The following is a 15787-nucleotide window of genomic DNA, read 5'->3' on the forward strand; positions in this document are numbered from 1 at the left end:
GGGACAAAAAAAATCCCATGGGACTATAATTATCCCATGGGATTTTTAATATCCCATGGGACAAAATAAAATCCTATGATTCAAATTATAAATATACAGTAAATAAATGTGTATGTTACAATGAATTCTGTTTGGTAGTAAATTGTTTTAAGATGAATCTTTTTAGTTGAATATCTTTTTTTTCCTTGGAAATGTTAATGCAATTATATTGTTCTATAACTGTTCAAAACTAAACTTTTAAACAACAAAGCAGATAATGTAAGTATCAATATATGTTTATTTATGAATTCTAGAATACTTTTTTGAAACACAATTTTTTCCCATTTGAAATCAATGAAAACTCTATTAATAGGCTTAACATACTAGTAGCTTTTTACATAAATCTATTTTTTTTTCAGGATATCCCTCCACCCAAAAAATTAATAGTTTCTTATCATCCAGCATTGTGTGATTGTAATGTATAGTCCACTTTTTGCCATTCAGCACAGAACATTGTCATTATTGTGGTTTTAATATCTTTAGATATTTAATAGAACTTCAATTCATTGGCTGAGTGATGAAAATAATAACTGATCTGACTTTTGTCTTTGAATTTATTTTGGTCTTGTTTCTGTGTTTTCTCCTTTTATTCTCAGTGATGAATTTCAATCCTTCTGAAAAAGAACCAATAAAATCCGAAGTTATGGATAATAAAAAATTGTTTGCATACATGTAGCAAGAACATATGATTTTCAATAAAAATGGCTATGCGGTATGGATTTTACTGATTGTTGAAGGTTGTCCAGTGTCATCAGTTGCTAACCTCCTACATCCTTTGGTCTCTGATGGAAAGTTGTCAAATAGCAATATACCACATCTTCCTATTCTAATTAAGGAATGACTGTAATATTTTTTCTGTCTATGAAGAAATAACATCAAAAATGTGGTGCACACTGAATAACCCTCGTAGCGAGTTATTCTAAAGTGTGCACCACATTTTTTATTTTTTTTCGAATAGACAGAAAAAATATTACAGTCATTTCTTATAATTTAATTCTAAATTCCATTTTAAACCGCCCGAGTAAACCATGAAAAAACGTTGATGACGTCACGGTCACATGACAAAATTATGTCTATGAGCTGATAAACAAAACAACGTCAGCCAATTAGAAGACGCGTTACATCCAAAATTAAATTATTATTATATAACAATCAATTTATGTATTCTTCTTTATAACATTTGGGTATTTTCCCCAGTTATATATATATAGATCAATGTTAAAACTTTAGGCAATTACAATAAAATTCCATTTTTCACAAGAATTTGCAATATATTATACAGAAAGCCAACAATAGAAACAGCACTTCTTTAAGCTTCTGAAGTTCTGAAAGAGTTCCACTTGTGTTTTATTTCAATTAGAAAATACATTGAACTCTTTGGACACGTTGGAAATAATAACATTGATACAAAAAATTATATTGTTTTTTTTTTCTTATTTTTGTGTTGTTCGGTTGCTGTCTCATTTTTATATAGGGTTATACATATATCCTAAATCTTCTTTTTTATATACTTAATCATTAATACACAATGTAGTAAAAATGGGATATTTTTTATTTTGATAATCTCAAAACATTATTATTCTATCAAATAACTTATTTCCAAGTTCACAAAACACCAATGTGTCAGATATTAATTTTAAGACATGTATAAACATGATCAACAAGCAGTTGAAACAAGGAATTATTTGGATTTGGAATAATTTTGAATTCTGGAAAATTGATGAGTAATTTATGATGAAAACTAACCCAACTAAATAGAGTTAGCCATGCACGCATGGCTAAGGGGGGTTAGTTAGTTCATACTGAAATGATAGTGAAATTAAAATTAACCTTAGCCATGTGCGCATGGCTAACCCTATTTAGTTGGGTTAGTTTTCATCATACATTTCTAATCAATTTTCCAGAAGTCATAATTATTCCAGATTCAAATAATTCCTTGTTTTGACAGGATGTCATGCAAAAATCTCACTAATATTAAACTTTCACAAAAACTCCATACTCAACGAGTACTATTAAAGTTCTTAGTACAGGACAAATTCCTAGTACAGGACACAATGCCTGGCAAACTCTAGCATGTGTCAATGTCTAGTCAATCATGTAATCAGGCTCAAAATCTTAGTTTGGCACTGAAATTAAAAATTCACCACATAATGAACATGTGTATGAAATTCAACTTCATGGTAAGCTATGTACCTTAACCTAAAACTTTAACCTAAGAATGTACTATAATTTCACATTATGACATTTCTATGTTCAGTGATGCATAAAATCAGGGTAAAAACAGTAAATGTGGTGTTTAATGTATACACAAGAGTGCACATGCTGAAATGTTGCGCCTTCTTTACTAATCATTGATATCATGTTGATAGTCCTAAATATAAAGCTTTACTACAACTATCACATAAACTCAACATGATCCAAGAAAATGAATTCAAGGTCATATAATCCTGACAAGAAATATATGTACACCTTACAATCATTCAAATTACTAAATACAGTTGAACTACCGGTATTGCTTATAGTTTCTAAGAAGCAGACTTAACCAAGAAAACTAAACATTGACCAATGAACCATGGAAATGAGGTGAAGATCAGATGAACTATGCCAGGCAGACATGTACAGCTTACAATCCTTCCATACAACACATATAGTTGACCTATTGCTTATAGATTAAGAAAAACAGACCAAAACACAAAAACTTAACACTGAGCAATGAACCGTGAAAATAAGGTCAGGTTCAAATTAAACCTGCAGGACTGACATGTACATCATAAAATGTTTCCATACACCAAATATAGTTGACCTATTGCATTTAGTATTAGAAAAAGAGACCAAAACACAAAAACTTAACTATAACCACTGAACCATGAAAATGAGGTCAAGGTCAGATGACACTGCCAGTTGGTCATGTACACCTTACAGTCCTTCCATACACCGAATATACTAGACCTATTGCTTATAGTATCTGAGATATGGACTTGACCACCAAAACTTAACCTTAAATATAAAAAAGAAGATGTGGTATGATTGCCAATGAGACAACAACTCTCCACAAGAGACCAAATGACACAGAAATTAACAACTATAGGTCACCGTATGGCCTTCAACAATGAGCAAAGCCCATACCGCACAGTCAGCTATAAAAGGCCCCGAAATGACAATGTAAAACAATTCAAACGAAAAACTAACGGTTTATTTATGTACAAAAAATGAACGAAAAACAAATATGCAACACATAAACAAACGACAACCACTGATTTACAGGCTCCTGACTTGGGACAGGCACATACATACAGAATGTGGTGGGGTTAAACATGTTAGCGGGATCCAAACCCTCCCCCTAACCTGGGACAGTGGTGTAACAGTACAACATAAGAACGAACAATAATAAAATGCTCCGCTGGGGCGCAGCTTGATACGACCGCAGAGGTCGAACCCTGAACAGTTGGGGCAAGTATGGACACAACATTCAAGCTTGATACAGCTCTGAATTTGGATTGTGATTAAATATTTGACACAGAATGAATGTGGTCTAAGAACTTAAAAAATTTTAATTTACCTATTCAAACCATATCATTATTATTTGCTTTTATATATAAATCAGAAATAACCAATTTAAAATGGAAAATTTTAAAGAAAAAAAAAAGGAAAAAAAATCCCCCCCCCCCAATTTTTTGAACCCCCTTATGATTCATCACCCCAAAACTCAATAACAGCCTTCCCTTTGTGGTATGGTACCTTGCAGTACAATTTCAGAGAGATTCATACACTTGAACACAAGTTATTGTCTGGAAACTAGAAAAATGCTTGTTTTTTTGGTCCCTTTTTGGCCCCAAATTCCTAAACGTTAAGGCAATTACCCCCAAACTCAAACCCAGCTTTCCCTTCGTGATATGGAACCTTGTCGTACAATTTCATAAAAATCCATACACTTACACACAAGTTATTGTCCTGAAACTAGAAAAATGCTTGTTTTTTTCCCCTTTTTTGCCCCTAATTCCTAAAATTTTGAGGCAATTACCCCCAAAATCAATCCCAGCCTTCCCTTAGTGTTATGGTACCTTGCAGTACAATTTCAGAGAGATCCATACACTTGAACACAAGTTATTGTCTGGAAACTAGAAAAATGCTTCTTTTTGGCCCCTTTTTCCTAAACGTATTGCAACCTCAATTCCAGCTTTCTCTTTGTGATATGGAACCTTGTAGTACAATTTCAGAAAGATCCATACACTTACACTTAAGTTATTGTCATGAAACTAGAAAAATGCTTGTTTTTTGCCCCTTTTTTGGCCCCTAATTCCTAAAATTTTGAGGCAATTACCCCCCAAAATCAATCCCAGCATTCCCTTCGTGATATGGAACCTTGTGGTACAATGTCAGAGAGATCCATACACTAACACACAAGTTATGTCTGGAAGTTACAAAAATGCTTATTTTTGGCCCCTAATTCCTTAACTGTTGGTACCATAACCCCCAAAATCAATCCCAACCTTTCTTTTGTGGTATTGAACCTTATGGTAAAATTTCATAGAGATCCATTCACTTAAACTAAAGTTGTAGTGCGAAAACCAATGTGTCTTCGGACGACGACGATGCCAACGTCATACCAATATATGACCGCAAAATTTTTATTTTATGTGGTCGTATAAAAAATCAGTTGAAAGAGGCTTAACTCATCAGATGGATAAAAATACAAATACTACAAATACAAATACTACAAATACAAGTGGACGTGGCCGGGTACTTGTACATCCGAACAACAAAAAGACACTAAGTACAGATCTGAGAGTACTCGCAGTTACTGACAGCTAGTACAAAGCCACTAACAACTAATAAAAAAAATCATGCATCTAAGACTAAGTTCTTGTTCACTGATCTATGAAATGAGGTCTAGGTCAAGTGAAAACTCTCTGACGAGCATGAGGACCTTGCAAGGTACGCACATACCAAATATAGTTATCCTATTACTCATAATATGAGAGAAACTAACATTACAAAAAATCTGAACTTTTTTTTCAAGTAGTCACTGAACCATGAAAATGAGGTCAAGGACAATGGACATGTTTCAGTCGGAATTCGTATCATGAGGCATCTATATACAAAGTATGAAGCATCCAGGTCTTCCACCTTCTAAAATATAAAGCTTTTTGGAAGTTAGCTAACGCCCACGGGGGGGTCTCAACATTAGATTTTGGGTACAGTTGTGCAGCTGGAATTTAAAAAACACCCCCCATTCATATATTGAATAATTGTGAAATCCCTACCTATACATATATTTCACAGCGAAATCATAACCCATTAAGTGAAGATCGTTGCACAACAAACTGAAAAATTATGACCCATTGATATATTTCCTCGGTAAAATTGCACCCCATTGATATATTTGATGCATCAAAAAAGGGACCCTTCCAGCGGCACATATGTATATACCTTAATATAGGAAGAGCCCCCCCCCCCCCCTGGTGCTAACCCTACTGCATTAGCCGCCACCGGATCACTATCCCTATGTTGAGCTTTCTGCGACAAAAGTTGCAGGCTCGACAAAAATACATGAACATTTTAAAGTACTAGATTTTGAGTATATACATGTAAAACCACAAGTTACTAACTGAAGTTCATGGTGAACTGTAACCAACTGGAGGCTCTAAAGAGCCTGTGTCGCTCACCTTGGTTTATGTGCATATTAAACAAAGGACACAGATGGATTCATGACAAAATTGTGTTTTGGTGATGATGTGTTTGTAGATCTTACTTTACTGAGCATTCTTGCTCCTTACTATTTTCTCTATCTTTAATGAACTTGGCCCGCTAGTTACAGTGGAAAATATTTTGTAAAAATTTACAAAAATTTACAAAATTTATGAAAATGTAAAAAATTGACTATAAAGGGCAATAACTCCTTAAGGGGTCAATTGACAATTTTGGTCATGTTGACTTATTTGTAGATCTAACTTTGCTGTACATTATTGCTGTTTTACAGTTTATCTCTATCTATAATAATATTCAAGATAATAACCAAAAGCTGCAAAATTTTCTTAAAATTACCGATTCAGGGGCAGCAACCCATCAACGTGTTGCCTGATTGGTCTGAAAATTTCAGGGCAGATAGATCTTGACCTAATGAACAATTTTATCCTCATCAGATTTGCTCTAAATGCTTTGGTTTCAGAGATATGAGCCAAAAACTGCATTTTACTCTAGGCCGGCCTATGTACTATTTTTTTAGCCATGTCAGCCATCTTGGTTCGCGGGCGGGGTCATCGGACACATTTTTTAAACTAAATACCCTAATGATGATTGTGGACAAGTTTGGTTAAATTTGTCTTAGAAGTTTCAGAGGAGAAGATTTTTGTAAAAGATTACAAAAATTTACGAAAAATGGTTAAAAATTGACTATAAAGAGCAATAACTCCTTAAGGGGTCAACTGACCATTTTGGTCAAGTTGACTTATTTGTAGATCTTACTTTGCTGAACATTATTGCTGTTTACAGTTTATCTCTATCTTTAATAATATTCAAGATAATAACCAAAAACGGCAAAATTTCCTTAAAATTACCAATTCAGGGGCAGCAACCCAACGACGGATTGTCTGATTCATCTGAAAATTTCAGGGCAGATAGATCTTGACCTGATAAACAATTTTACTCCATTTCAGATTTACCCTAAATGCTTTGGTTTCAGAGATATAAGCCAAAATCTATATTTTACCCCTATGTTCTATTTTTAGCCATGGTGGCCATCTTGGTTGGTTGGCCGGGTCACCAGACACATTTTTTAAACTAGATACCCTAAAAATGATTGTGGCCAAGTTTGGTCAAATTTGGCCCAGTAGTTTCAGAGGAGAAGATTTTTGTAAAAGTAAACGAAGACAGACGACGACGACGGACGACGGACGCCAAGTGATGAGAAAAGCTCACTTGGCCCTTTGGGCCAGGTGAGCTAAAAACTTTAAGTGAATACAATTTAGAGAAAGACAGATGGATGCACAAACACTATCATAACAGAGCATAAAACTTACCAAACAAGATGTTTTACATTTATCCTTCAGAAGCAGGAAAACTGAAGTGTTTCTTTTCTTTCTCTGCCCTCCATGATATAAACTTCAAATTCATTCATGCAAAATATGAAAATCTGCAAAAGTAGGACCTTGTACCGCATCTTATCCACATTTTGACTTTTGAACTGCATTGTTCTTTTCATCTTGCTGGCAACCTAAACATTAAAAAAAATGATAAACACATAATTCTGGATTAACTTTGTGTATTAATTTTTGTTGGTACAAACAATTTTTTCCAACTTTAAACTAAATCTGCCTCTGCTTTAAAAAACAACTGAAAACCATGTATTTATCTTAATTGAAAACAATTTCTTGAGTTTTTCTCATTTGTATCACCCTGTTATTATATATAAATTTTATTTTTGTCCCTTTTTAAAAATAGGAATGGTTTAAATTCCTCAATAATCATGATAATTCTAGTCAGTCAATTAAAAATGTATGAATAAATTATTTAACCTGTATACTATTAATATCAATATATTTCATTTTTGATAAAAACTAGGCTCTGTGTTGAAGACCATACCTTGACCTATAATGGTTTACTTTTATAAATTGTGTGACTTGGATGGAGAGTTGTCTCATTGGCACTCATACCACATCTTCCTATATCTACAAACAGATTATATGGGCGAGCAGACATTATACCATGGAGGTGGTTTTAAAAAAAGCATACGACTTAGATGTACCATAAGCATGGAAAAACAATTCAGCAGTCAGTTTCACAAAAAAACTTACAAATAATATTGATAGTAATTAAGTCATGTACAATACAGAGGGTGGTAAAGGGGGGTGCTTGCACGGAAAAAAACGTGAAATAAGACATAATTTCACGTTGAACGTGAAATAATTTCTGTCATGAACGTTGCACGAAAAATAAAGACTTTGATGTGAACCTTTTGTGACTGAATCACTGTCTTCTTGTATATATAAACTCTCTGTTTTACTTGTTATTCCCGATTTAGTATACACATTTATGATATAAATGGTTTACGGCTTTTAAAAAAGTATTTCTTGACGATCCCTGCCAAGTGTTTGAATTTTATTTGAAAAATACCGAGCACGCAAAATAAGCATTTGAAAATCACGATGCACGTAAAATTAAATAAGCAGAACACGTTGAACAAGGCACCTGTCTTGCACGACTGAACATAAAAAAAAAATAGTAAAAACATGTTGCACGTGAAATAAAAAACGGCGATCACGATGCACGAAAATAACCCTTTACCACCCTCAATACAGTATGTAACTTACGATAAATTGTAAGTTTTTTTTTTTGTAAAACCGACTCAAGAATACTTATAATCAATCTTAGTCGTAAGTATTAAGTATTATTCATCTTTTGGATAATTTGTTGGTTTATTTTATGAATATACAATATAAGGGATGGCCGGCTCCAGTCATGCTTCAGTGATCCCTATATAATCAACCAAATTTTTCCCAAGAAAGCCCCCCCCCCGGATCAGCCTATGATATATGTTTATATATCTCTCTGATATGCCAATTCAAATCAAATGTGTATTAAATAAAACTTTACACTAGAAAAGTAATGGATAGTTACTCATTTGGGAAACTTACAAGTTCACGGTGCCTGTGACTGTGTTCAAAGTGGTGGGTTTTCACCCTCGTTGTATTGCGGAATAACGATTTAGGCAAATTGAGAAAAACATCATGTCTGTGGTTGATAATAGTGTGTGTGCATTAATTTAATTTTCTATACCTTCTTATTTAATATTTTTCCAATTTTGAGTACTGACGGCAAGTGTTGTAACCAATGTCTTGAGACCAATGTGCTATTTACAAGTGCGATCGAGAAATGCAGGGGAAAGAAACTTATCAATTATGTTTATTCTTAAGACAAAACTGAGCCGCCGTAAAAATGAACCGTGTCGAGGAGGTTACCGACACGTAATAGGGCAGAGACATATTTACACATATGTGTATATATGTCTCTGTAATAGGGTCAGCCCTCGAGAACATTAACTAGTACATTGATAGTTTACTATGCAGTCATGCAGTATCCCGAAAAAAAACGTATGGATGCAAAACGCTTAGTGGTTTCGGCTGACTACTAATACGTGCACTTTGTCTAAAAAATAGCCCGGCAGCGTTAAAGTTGAAGTCAGGATCTTGGGGGGGGGGGGGGGGGGGGGTCTTCTTTTACTGTGTTCTTTATTTTTTTTTTGCTATATTTCTACAAACTTACACTTTTTGCTCATTACTCTCTTTCCTCATATTTTAGCATTTCATTATTCTTTAATCTTTATTGTTTGCCCGTTATTCTCTATTCTGTTAACCCCCATCCATACCCTGTTATGTAGACTTAAGCTTTCGGTAGTTTATTTTATCCTATTTCTGTCTAAATACATTATTTATCACAAAACAAAAACTTACTAAATATTTTTTTATGAGGTCCTCACCAGTTGCGGACCCAACAAATGTCATAAGGAGGCACTAACTGTCATGCATAAAGAGGGGGCCCGCTTCAGTGATTCTCTAAATAATCAACCATTTTTTTTTCCAAAAAAGGGGCGGGCCCCATGCCCTCACCTTAATCCACCTCTAAACCCTTCCCACTTCGTATCCTTGAATTCAGATTCAAGATCTCTCTGACTAAAGTAAGTAAGTAAGTCACATTTGCTTATAACAGGTTTTTGAATTGAACTGGCGGATAGTTGTTTCATTACCAATCGTACCACATCTCCTTATTTGTATATATACGAAAGCTTTATTCATATGTTTTGGTGTATTGATGAATGTGTAAAGATGCAGCAATTGTAATACATTTTAAAATACAGCACAAGAGATGCAGATTATATAAAACCAATCTCACTATACAAATCCTTGTTAAAACTTATAAGTCGAAGACATACTGACAAACGCCATGGCAAAAACTTAAAAACGACCAAATGACGTACAACAGTCTATAAAACTTGACTATAGCATTTAAAACACATAAGAAGCACCCAGACAGCCAAACAGAAATTAAAAGAATAAATAATTTGTAAAGATTTTCAACTAGGCCTACGGCTATATTTTTTTATCGTGTAACAGTAGGCTAAACATAGGTTCTGGTATTATGTGATAAGTCATTTTTTCATGCAGACCCAGTTTTATTGATACCTTGAACTTAAAGTGGTTTTATGCATATCAGCCCAGATTATGTGTGTAATTTTATTGAACAATTCAACAATACACGTTCTAAACAGGTTAAATTCAATTTAAAAATTTACAAATTCAGATCTACTGGCATTCAACATCCAATTACTTACTTGCTGTATATTGCTAACTTTGATTGTATATTGTCAATCCCTCCACATCGTGAATACGCCATGCGAGGTGTTGGATAAGTTTGATACAGGGTGGCGGCTTCGAAGTGTAGAAAAAAATCCAGGTAAATGAAAGTGTAAAATTTTGTTGTTGAAATTTTAAGTACTAAATTCCTAAATTTGTACTTTACATCGTTCTACGGGTAACATGGTTGTTTTAAATGAAAATAGGATAAAAAGCATCCGGAAAAATTAATTATCACGTTATAAGTATTCGTAAATGGATATGAAAAAACTTAACAAGGAATAAGTATTGGTAAACGGACAGAAAGTCGCAGGACAAAGGTTTAAATTAATTATTTTACAATTGTTTAAATATATGAGAGAAAGTTCTTGACGAATTGATTTTATTTATAGATAAATGTATTTAGTTGAGGAAATGATTAATTCGCCTTCAAATAGTTTTTTTTATCAATAACTTATAAAAAGGAGATATTTTTGACAGCATGACTTCAGTTAATTACCAAACCACTTTGGCAGATTGTTTTCTTAACAATCATTGTTCATATTAATATTCAAAAATAAATTTTGTTTACAAGTCCGTTTACTTTTAAAAATGTTTCAGAAAATACTGAAACGTTTTTAAAATTAAGTTTATTCAAAGAAAAAAATATCCCAAAACTGAATCGTGACTTTTTACTTGTTACTTTTTGTTGTACGTTCTAAGTGTCAATCCTAGCAAACACAAATTTGGAAATAAAATCGATTACAATGTAATTTTATAGAAGGAAAAAGGGGGGTTAATGAACAAATTATTACTATACACTCACATACTTCTAAAAAGATTTGCATATGTAAGCTGTCTATAGATAATGTTAAATTATTTCAGGAGTTTCAATTAATTTAGGAGAAAAAAAAGATTATAAACAGTTTAGTTTTCAACGCCTACTACTACAAAAAATAGTGATTCTTTTTGTAGGTTTGGTACTTCAGTTTCGACTCAAAATTTCCTATTGTAATTGTTAGATGCCAAATATTTAGGAGAAGATTGTATTTGTACTTTATGTAATTGTGGTGATATTGGCGACGCGATTCATTATATTATAGCAAGGATTTGTAAAAATCCTTGATTATAGAATGTTCGGCAATAGACGAAAGTAGACAAACCCTATTTAAACGGGGTTATGATCTCCAAGGACGCCACATTTTACATCGAATAAGATCTATATTTGTTAACGTTTTCACATGAAATAACTTGAATTGAAAATTTCCCGACTATGTGAAGATTTCTTATATTTCTAAATGGCTTCAATTATTACATACAAAACGAAAAATTTATTTAACTTTTTTTGTAAAAACAAAATTCATGTATTTTTATAATTTTTCCAAGGAAACGTTTTTTGTTTGTTTGTTTGCAAAGTTTACATGTATGTGTTTATAACCATCACCAATCAGTCCTAATTATTAAAGATCAAACGTCGTAATCAAAATGATGATTGGTATTGAATATGATCATCGGCCATGCATGACGTATCCCAAATAACTTCTTTAATGTTGGTTTGATCATGGAAGTAATATTTAAATTCAATATTACTTCCATGGTTTGATTTTATCAAAACCAAAATTATAAGATCAAGTATTAAATTACCCTCAACGCTCACTATAACATATATACATGTCCTGAGTGACTTTTTATGTCCTGTCTGCACTCAGGAGGTCCTGAGCGGTTTTTAGACGTACCGTTAATTTATAGGCATATATTTGGAGCTGTTCTTAATTATGTACATTATCTATACGTATACATGTATCAGACAAAAAGCCTTTCCAATGAACATAGTTCTAGTTATCTTAGTTCCTAGTCACAGGCACTTGTCTCAGAAAAAAAATCTCCTATATACTTTTAATGTTATATTAAGCAGGGACTTTCTATACTAAGTTTGTATAGAAAGTCCCTGTATTAAGGTATATAGGAAACAAAATTCTGAGACAAGTGCCTGTGGTCCTAGTGTGAAATAAATCCACTGGGAATTGGCCTTTTTAAACACATCTATATATACGTTTTCTCAAGGGTTTGTACATGTAAAGTGAAATTATGTTTACTCAATGCGTAGTTACATAAGTTTATTTGCTACTTTTTTCTTCTTTATTTTATATAAAATGATTTTTTTTTTAATTTTAACATTTTTTTCTTCGAAAGAATTGTAGTGTTGCAATAGGGAATGGACACAGATACTTAACTACATTTAACGAAAAAAAATTTGTGTAATGTCATCATATGTCAATCTGTATTACACATAGACAGGATGTTCTCTAGAAAACTATGATATTAATAGGTTATACACACCCCAGGGTACACGCACTGTCGTAATGGAAAATTACTGCATGCTTTAATTACCTGTAATCAGCCATTCAACAAATCAGTTGACTGACCATGTCATTACAGTTTAAAAAGTTTTTCCTCAGATCAAAACGGAATATTCATTTTAACTTTAAAATTTAAAACTTTAAAAAGTATACTTTGATATAATTATGACGTAAAAGAATTTAACAATTTAATAATCGGATTTTTCCAAAGATTAAGATACAATTATATTTATTATTCTGGGACTGACAGATATATCACAGGCACTTGTCTCAGACTTTTTTCCTATATACTTTTATTAAAGTATATAGGATTTTTTTTTCTGAGACAAGTGCCTGTGAGATATATACATGCATAAGTCCCAGACATATATAATTGTAAATCAAAATGATTTACATAATTACTGGGAAATAATATAATGTTTCAGTTATGTTGATGTCACAAATACACATGAATTATTTGATGATGGTTGCTGGAATTTCTTATCTAACTGCATGACGGTGACCACAAACATATATATATATCCATTTACTGATTCTATAATTTCTTGAGAAAAAAAAATCAGGAGGGAAGTCAGAGGGAAGTGAAACAAACATTTAAAGCTTTTATTAAAAATTGTTGGGAAAACAATAAAATACGACACTGAGTTTTGAAAAAAAAGTTTATGATTGGTCTTAATTTTTTTTTTTTAATAAAGATAGAAACAATTTTTTGTCCCAAGAAAAAAAAACAATGCCCCCTTTTTAGCCAAACCGACACACGCCGATGAATGAAGAATTCCAAGTAGGGTCATAGGGTCACAAGGTCACATTTTAAAACTTTTCAGTCGCCCAGTCTCAAAAAGCAATTTTGACTGACATTGTTTTTAGTCGAATTATGTTTTTGCAGGTCAGGTTGCAAAGTGGCAGGTCGGATTTGACAATGTCAAGTTGACAACGGCCCTAAAAAATATCCGAAAAAACGTTGAATCAAACGATATGAACCTACGCAGTTTTATATTATAAGACTGACACACACCAGTGTGCTAACTGTGCTGGGTGAGGTGCTGTAACTTGATATACATGTATCATTAAGTTACAGTACTGTTAGGATTTGCCTGCCTTTTTACAGGGACTTTCTATACTAACTGTTAGTATAAACTGCCCCTGGCTTGAAAGTATGGTTCTCTGCTCATTTACGGGTGCGTGATTAGCAAATCAAATATCTTGTAGCAGTAAAATACCTCCCGGGGGGGGGGGGGGGGGGGGGGGGGGTGGAGGGGCACTTCAATACTTAATTGATAGGGGGTGTCGCTGGGGTTCTGTTACCCCACCCTATTCATATAATTTAGATCTTAAAAATGTATACCTTTTCATATATTGCATGGGTAAAATTGTAACCTTTTCCCATATTGGTTGGTTTCGTGGGGTGTGTTGGAAAAGTGGAATATTCAAGGCTAAGATTCTGTATGTAATGTTTACTTACGGCGAGACTTTCGGCTGTGAAAAAATGACAGGGCTTTTCATATACAAGTAATTGGAACTTTATCGACCTTATCATATATTTCTGATAGTTTCCCCCACCTATTCCCATATTTTCAAGCTGGAAAAAGTGACCTATTCCAGCGGCACGTTCTATCACCTTGTATATAGGAAGTGCCCCCCCCCCCCCCCCCCCCACGAGTAAAATACACAAATGTATAATACCGTAATTCAGGAGCACAGTCTGTCTTTACCGTAAATAACTTCGAGATTAATATGTAAGTTTACTTTGCTAATCGATGTTCCTGTAATTCAGATTTAAATTTATTTGTGAGACCCCCGTCACTATTTATATTCACTCAAAGAAAGGGGTTCTCCGTTACTGGGAAAATCCAAGGACGTATTGTGTTAGTTATACGTCCTTGGAAAATCTTATCTGATTCAGGATCAATTTATCGGTTACACTCCCCTATCACCAGTGATTCTTTGTGAACTGCATTCTGAAAAAGGTATACTGTTGACTATCAATTTGCATGATTAGTTACAGATGTCGACTCGGACTACTGCAAAAGACAATAATTCAGTTCACTGATTTAGATTGAATAGTGGTTCGGTTAATCCCCTCTTCCCCAAACAAGTAAGAATTACATCTTTTGGTAGTCCAAATAATTATGACGTCTAGCAAGGCTATTTTATTTTTTTTTATGCCCACGCCGTAGCGGTGGGGGCATTAAGTTTTACCCTTGTCCGTCTGTACGTATACATACGTCCGTACGTCTCAAAATTGGTTTCCGTTCTCTAACTTGAGTTTGCCTCAACCAAATGTTAAAGTAAACTTGTACACAATGCTTATTACCACAAAAAACAGATCAAGTTTGAATTTTGGTGGTGTCACTTTAACCGTTCTAGAGTTATGCCCCTTTATAAATGGAAAAATTTCAAAATTTTTAGTTTCCGTTCTCTAACTTAAGTTTGCCTCAACCAAATGTTATAAAACTTATACACAATGCTTATTACCACAAAACACAGATCAAGTTTGAATTTTGGTGGCGTCACTTTAACTGTTCTAGAGTTATGCCCCTTTATAAATGGAAAAATTGCAAAATTTTTATTTTCTTCTAAATATCGAGTAATTTTTAAAATTGAAATTATCTTCCTTTGTCCATTATTATAGTTGAATCAACTACAATCAATGCTTTATACAATGCAATGTTTAATTTTGACTTCCACTGATAAAACACAGATCAAGTTGAATTTGGGTAGTGTCACTTTAACCATTATTGAGTTATGCCCCTTTATAAATTGAAAGATTGCAAATTTTTAGCTTCCATTCTGTAACTTAAGTTTGCCCCAACCAAACATTATGAAACCTATACCCAATATTCATTACCACAAAACTAAGATCAAGTACAAATTTTTTGTTTCCGTTTTCTAACTTTAGTTTGCCTCAACCAAATGTTATGAAACTTATACACAATGCTTATTACTACATAATACAGATTAAGTACGAAATTTGGTGGCGACGCTTTTACCATTCTTGAGTAATGTCCCTTTATAAACATAAAAATTGCTGAATTTTTCGTTTCTGTTCTCTAACTTTAG

The 15787-nt window shown here is 33.3% G+C and overlaps 1 long non-coding RNA gene across 2 annotated transcripts; it reads right to left on the reverse strand.

Annotated features, from left to right (window-relative positions):
• Positions 1–257: 257 nt before the first annotated feature.
• LOC127712467 (uncharacterized) lies at positions 258–10465 on the reverse strand. 2 transcript variants are annotated; one of them, XR_007987095.1, is made up of 3 exons: positions 10367–10465; positions 7059–7252; positions 258–653 (listed from the first exon to the last, which is right to left on the reverse strand). It is a non-coding gene; the product is annotated as an uncharacterized LOC127712467 (long non-coding RNA). The 2 variants fall into 2 exon arrangements; XR_007987094.1 differs by lacking the exon at positions 10367–10465 and adding an exon at positions 8815–9237.
• Positions 10466–15787: the final 5322 nt, after the last annotated feature.

This window comes from Mytilus californianus, unplaced genomic scaffold, assembly GCF_021869535.1.
Source record: "Mytilus californianus isolate M0D057914Y unplaced genomic scaffold, xbMytCali1.0.p SCAF_8, whole genome shotgun sequence".
NCBI lineage: Eukaryota > Metazoa > Mollusca > Bivalvia > Mytilida > Mytilidae > Mytilus > Mytilus californianus.